The following is a 7,083-nucleotide window of genomic DNA, read 5'->3' as shown; positions in this document are numbered from 1 at the left end:
CGGGCGGGCGGGCGGCGGCGGCGGCGGCGGCGGCTCGGGCTCCTCCCTCCGGCCGAGAGGGGGCGGGGGTGGGGAGGCGAGGCGGGCGCTTCCTGGAGGGGCGAGCGCTCCCCACGGGCGGAGCGGGGGAGCTGTCCCGCCCGCCGTCCGCGGCTCGGATCCCGCGGCTGGCGCGCCCTGGCGCTCCGGGCTCTCAGCGCCGCGGGGGCCGGAACCCGAGGGTCCGAACGCTCGAGGCCGGAATCCGAGGGTCCGAACGTTCCAGGCTGGGACTCCGCGGATCGGAACGCCTCTGGTTCGCACCCTCCCGGGCCGGTGCTGCCGGAGTCGCGGACACCTCCGAGTTCCGAGCACCGTGCGCTCAGGGCCGCGGACGCGGGAACCGAGGGGTGAGCTCAGCCCGGGCCTTCGGGGCCCCAGCTCGCCGCCTGCGGCCTCGACCCCGAGGGCCCCGCGCTGCGCCTTCGGGGGACACACCACAGGGCTAGGTTCTGGGCCGTACTGAGCAGCACTAGGACCGCAGTGTCGTCTCCCCCGCCCCCCAGTAAAAGAGCTCGGCATTTTCTTGTCGCCAGGCACTGGGAAGATGACACATATTTCTCAGACAGAAAGGATAAGATAAAGAGTTTGAACAGTGCCTGGGGCTAGTTAGCGGGAGCATAATTAAGGGGGGGCTTGAGGCCCTGGTACCGACTCCCCCCTTTCTGCGAAGGCCATCTTTTCCCTAGAAGAAGCACCGATTCTTGAGAAATGCATCTGTCGCCGGGAGCTCCTGCTGCAGGTCACTCAGCGGTATTTATGTGCACCCCCCCCCCCATTCAGTGTCTCAGACAGCTGAGCCTCGTTTAACCAGATGGTGGGAGATCTCACGGCCACGTCCAAAGCCCTTGGCCCTACAGCTCAAGGACTGGGCGACTGTGAGTTAACGCATTGCGCTTGGGTTGTGGGTTTTCCATTCCAGGTAGGAGAGGGTTAACTAGGAGACTCGAGCTGCAGCCTGTGAACCTCCCTCCAGTCTGAGTCACAGGCACTTTGCAGCCTTAGAGGGGCATCCACCGAAAAACCCCAGGGCTCTGAGCTTTGTTCTCTGCCTGCCTGCCTGTCCCCCCACCCCCACCCCCATCCATCCTTCTTTTCTCCCAGCTCTCCTCATCTTTCCTCCACCAAAGTCCTCAAAGCCCTCAGCCCAGCTGTGGGGCAAACCAATCTATAGGCATTCTTAGACCAAGCTCCAGCCCCACCTCCCCCAGGAAGCCTTTCCTGATTGATCTGGCCCCCAGATTCCCTTTCCTCTCCTTGCCCCAGAGCCACAGAAGAGACAGGCACTGGGACAGACAATGGTGAACCCAAGCAGAGTCCCCTCCCCTGAAGTTGCAATCGTATTATTGTGTGAAAAGTGCAAAGGTTGGAGGTGGGGTGGCATAGAAGACCCAACTCAGCGTGGAAATCAGGCTTCCTCTAGAAGCCCTGAAGGATGAGGTATGTGGGCCTACCCAGGGTGAAGAAGATACTGGATCTCTGGCCTAATGGACAGAAGACAAAGGCCAGGGATCAGAGCAATTCCACTCCTAGGAATTTACCCGAAGGAAATGAAAGCATATGTCCACGCAAAAACTCATACACAAAGGTTCATTGCAGCATGGTTCAGAATAGCCAAAAAGTGGAGATGACTCAAATGCCCATTAACAGATGAATGGATAAACAAAATGTGGCCTGTCCACACAATGGAATATTATTCAGCCATAGAAAGGTAAATATGAACGGACTTTGAAAACATTATGGTAAATGAAGGCAGCCAGTCATTAAAGATCACATAGTGTATGATTCCATTTATGTGAAATGTCCACACTAGACAAATCCACAGAGACAGAAGGCAGCCTAGTGGCTGTCTAGGCCTGGGAGGAGACTGGGGAGTAATTGCTATTACTATGGGATTTCTTGGGGGGGGGGGCGGTGATTAAAAATGCTCTGAAATTATAGTGATGGTTGAACAACTGTAGGTATACTCAAACCATTCACTTGTATACCCTTAAAGGGGTGAGTGTTATATCTCAACAAAGCTGTCTAAAAGAAAGTCAGGGATTAGGAGAAGCCAGAGGTCAGGGCGCCTGGGTGGCTTAGTCGGTTAAGCGTCCGACTTCGGCTCAGGCCATGATCCCATGCGGTTCGTGAGTTCGGGCTCTGCACCGGGCTTGCCGCTGTTAGTGCAGAGCCTGCTTCGGATCCTCTGTCTCCCTCTCTCTCTGCCCCCGCCAAAAATAAATAAGCATTTTTTAAAAAGAGGAGAGGCCAGAGGTCAACTGATTAAGGCCAAGTGTCTTACCCTCTGTCCTTGATCCACACACAACGTAAGGCCGTTAGAGCAAAATGTTGGAGGACGTCTTTCCTTGCCCTGGTAGAGACCTCACTGCGCAAGCAGGAGGCCTCAATTTCCCCAAATTGGCCTAGTATGTAAAACACCTGCCGTCTGGGTGTTTATTTCCACAGTCCAGGCTGTCGGGACAAACAGATCGGAATAACCAGGGCTGCCTGTACACTTCAGTGTGCTTGTGAATTACAGACACGTGAAGGTACTGCCTGTGTACCGGGCCCTGGCTGGCCTCAGGGATGTGTGAGGGGGTAGAGGATGGAAGGGGTCCCAGTTATTTATGCTGCATCCAAATCACCCCAAACTTTATGGTCTCTCATGGCTCTGGGGGTCACTGGGCTCAGCGGGAGTGGTTCTTGCTTAGGATTTCTCAAACAGTTGCAGTCAGACCATGACAGGGGCTGGAGTTATCTAGAAGGCATATGTCTGGCAATTGATGCCGGCTGTCAGCTGGGACCTCAGCTGGAACCGTCAGCCGGAACACCTACCCACGACCCTTCCGTGCGGCCTGAACTTCCACATAATATGGCAGCTGGGTTCCAAGAGTGAGCATCCCAGGGGAACCAGGTGGATGCCTTGTTATCTTTTATAGAACCTAGCCTTGCAAGGCACATCATGTCACTTCTGCCGTAGTTACCAGCTCCCTCCATAGACCCGCCTCTCAGTGAGAGGACTGTCACTGTCACACTGTAGGGAGAGCATGTGGGATGGGAGGCATTGTGGTGGCCATCTTTGGAAAATACCGTCTGCCACAGGGAATTGATATGGAGATATATTCATGACGGAGACAGCCCCTCAAGAATCTCATGGCTGATGGCTGTGGGTTTGAATCCCAGCCGCTCTAGTTATTGCCTGGTGCGATCACTCAGTTCTCTGGGCCTCAGTTTCCTCCTCTGTAAAATGTAAGGATAGACTTGTATCTGCTTCTGGGGATGCTTGTGGGAATTCAGTGAGATCCTTATGTGGCTAGCACAGTACCAAGCACGCTTAGACACCAGGGCTGGTGCGTTGTTCTGGCTATTTTTAGGTCCCAGGGCTGTGGTCACTGTAACGCAGGGATGCCCCCTTCTCTGGTCAGGATGCCCGGGCTCCCCTGCCCTTTCAGTCAGCCCCAGACACCTCCATCGGACCCAACCTTACACTGAAATATTTGTGTGGGGGCGGGGAACCACAGGAGCAGCTGGGGAAACCGATGCTTCTGTCCTAGGAACTCAACCTGGGGACCCCAGTTGGATTGTTCTCAAGTGAAAGCTCCTTTTTTCGGTGGCCTCCTCCTTAGGGGAAAGGTCACTTTCTGGGCAGCCAGGGCAGGGCTGGAGTTTGTGTGGGATGAACAACAAGGCATGGTTTCCAAGGCCCGGGGTCAGGGAGGACGCCAGCTCTGGAAGCTGGGAGACACATGGGGTAGGGGTGGGGTGCTTCATCAGGGTGGCTGCGGCGGGAGGGCGGACCGGAGGACCAGCTGTCCCCAGAACTTCCTGAGACCAGCCCTGGGAGGAGCTTTACCAAAGCAGCCACTGTCAGGTCTTTCCCAGGAAGCTCTGGATGTGTCCAGAGGGTGTGTCCAGCTCTGGGCGTGTCCAGCTCTGGCTGGGGTCACCACCCTCTGGCCTGGCCTTGGCCATGGGAGGGGGTTGGGAGCACAAGGTAGACTGCACAGCCCTCCAGACTGGGGTGGGGGTCGTGGCGGGGGGTGCTCTCTGAGGAACACACAGACCTGCAGACCAGTTAAATCCCCAGCCAGGACCACCTCAACTTCCTGCTTGTTCCACGACTGGAATTGAAGCCCCACTGAATACTCCCCGTGTGACCTTGGCAAGTCTCGGTCCTCTCTGGGCTTCCATTTTCTCCTTTGTAAAACAGGGTAGCTTGTTGCTGAGATTACGGCTTTGGGTCTAGAGGACGTCGTGGATGGTGGAAATCCTACAGGACAATAACCAGGCAAGGCAGGTGACAGAGGGTTCAAAACCCTCCCCGAGGGAGAGTTAACCATCAGGTCACCTTTGGAGCACTTGTGAAAGTAGGTCTTCGTGCCTTGTCTCAGTTTGCTCATCCTTTCACCGTACAGATGGGGAAACTGGGGCTGCACCTGTGGAACTGAGTCACAAAATTTGGAAGTGGTTAAGGGAGTGGATCCTAGGAGCTTTCATCTCAAGGGAAAAAGCCATTTTTTTCTTTCTCAGTTTTCTTTGGTAACTATATGAGATCCTGGATGTTAAATAAACTTACTGTGTTGATCGTTTCACAATGTATGCAAGTCCTTAGCCTACATGTTCACACTCATACAGTGCTGTGGGACCGTTGTATCTCACTGAAACAGGAAAGGGGGAAAAAGTCATGAAACGTAGGTTTGATTCCCGGTGCTACCACTTACTAGCTATGTGCCTTTGGACAAGTCAGGAAAAATCTCTGGGTCTCAGTGTCCTCATCTGGAAAGAGAGGGCCCTTGGGACAAAAGAAGGGATCCAGGTATAAAGTCTTGTCTTGCCTTCCACACCCACAGCTGCACGTTAGCATTGCCTGGGGAGCTTTCTAAATAATGTGTGTGTGTGTGTGTGTGTGTGTGTGTGTTTTAAGGTGTATTTATTTATTTTGAGAGAGAGAGAGAGAGGTAGAGAGAAAGGGAGAGAATCCCAAGCAGGCTCCACGCTGAGAGCACAGAGCCGGATCGGGGGCTCGAACCCATGAACTGTGAGATCATGGTCTGAGCTGAAACCAAGAGTTGGATGTTCAACTGACGGAGTCACCCAGCTGCCCCTAAATACTATACTCTGTTTTTTTAAAAAGGCATTTTAGGGGAGATTGGGGGCCCAATCGGTTGAGGCTCTGACTCTTGGTTTTGGCTGAGGCCATGGTCTTGTAGTTCATGGGTTCGAGCCCTGTATCGGGCTCCACGCTGACAGTGGGGAGCTTGCTGGGGATTCTCTCTCTCTCTCTCTGTCCCTCCCCTGCTTATGCTTTCTTTCTCTCAAAACAAATAAATACATTTTTAAAAAGGCATTTAGAAAAAGAAGTTCTCCAAGTGATTCTAATGCACAGACAGGGTCGAGACCCACTCACTGGCAGATAGCCTTGCAAAGCTGAGTGTGGTCCAGCAGTATAGACATCACGTGGGGGCTCTTAAAAATGCAGCATCCTAGGCCCTGCCCAACACCTGCTGAACCAGAATCTGCTTGTTAACAAGATCCCCAGATGATTCGACGCACATTACAGTTTCTGTAACTGTGGTTTTATAGTTCAAGAAGCAGTGGCCCGGACAGTGGATTTCAGACGTGTGTGTTTGGGGCCAGGATGGAAGGGGCAACTGGGGAGGATTTGCGGCCTGTGGGGATAGGAAGGGAGATTCCGTGACGCTCATCAGAAAGGTGGATGTTCAATCTGTAAAACCACAGGACAGAGGCCAAGTGACAAAGTAGCAAAATGAGCTTCTCCCAGCCTTGCGGACAGACGAGAGTACTTACCAGCCGGCTCACATTCTTGGGGAGAAAATTCACGGACAGAAATCGGGAGCGAGCGCCATGTTCATTACCCTGCTCACTTGGCCACAGCCTCACTTTTCTTTGAATTGTATTTGTTTCACGCGTCTATTTAAACAGCTTACTTTTCGGAGGAAGGGGGCAGGGAGACTGGACCTCATCGGGGTTGGGTAGAAAAACAGTCCAGGCCTCCAGCAAGCAGGTGGCTGCAGAGGAAGATTAATAAAAGGAACGAGGTGCCTGCACGCCGCCGGTAGCGGGCCCAGCCAGCTCTGCAGTGCCCAACGTACGGTTTATCTCAGGGCAGCTGCTGAAAGTTTCTTGGGGTTTAGAACTTGGCCGGAGCTGAAAGGGAGAGAAGAAGGAAAATGTAAAACGAATAAGCAGCAAATGAAGAGCATCCCTGAGCTCCGGGCTCTCCTGGTGTGCATTTCCTCTGGCCTGGAGCTTCCGGTTGGTGCCCTGTTCCTTCCTCAGCCACGACTTCCTGGGAAAGTCACCTTCAGGCTTTGAGGGACTCATACTCCAGTTCTGGGCACAGAGAGAGGACAGTACAAGCACCCCTCCCCCGCTTGGTATGAAGGATCCAGAGTCAACTTGGCATCATTTCCCAGGGAGGAGACAGAGCATTTGGGGTTCCAGTTTTCTGGGGAAACTTGTTAGAGCCTCTGCCTGCCCATCCCCTCCCCCATGACCAGGATCATGGCCCCATTCGGTGCCAGGTGTGCCCTGACCCTAGCCCGATAAGAGTGTCCTCGTGTGGGGTGTGGGTGCTTGGCACTTGGCCGGAGGACTTTCTCCTCGTGCTTGGCGGGGGACCGGAGACAACATGGAGAGCGGCAAAGGTCAGGACTGAGCCACCCAGGTGAACCACTAGTAGGCAGAGTATCCCAGGATCCTAGGCCAGGTGGGACAGGCCCCTAGCATCACCTCTTAACTTCATTCTGGGTCCAACAGGAAGTAATCTCAGGAATCACCAGTGGGCCAACCTGCCCTCTAGTGGCGCCAAGCTGTAACTGCACCCTGTCTGCCCGCTTTTTCACAACGGGGTGCAGCTCTGGGGGAAGGCGCCCTGTGATCAATTTGTTCAACCCACAGGCAGGTGACGGAGAGTGGGTGCTATTCTCCTGTCATTTCAAGCATCTCTTCACCTCGTATATATTCAACCCTAAAAGGAGAAGGGAAATAGCAATAAACCATTACCCACTGCCTATTAGGGATTTTGTATACCATGCTTCC

The sequence above is a fragment of the Lynx rufus genome, unplaced genomic scaffold (assembly GCF_022079265.1).
Source record: "Lynx rufus isolate CCGP_SWC_20201006 ecotype Redwood Valley unplaced genomic scaffold, mLynRuf1.p SCAF_16, whole genome shotgun sequence".
Taxonomy (NCBI): domain Eukaryota; kingdom Metazoa; phylum Chordata; class Mammalia; order Carnivora; family Felidae; genus Lynx; species Lynx rufus.
Note: the sequence above shows the minus strand (reverse complement) of the source record.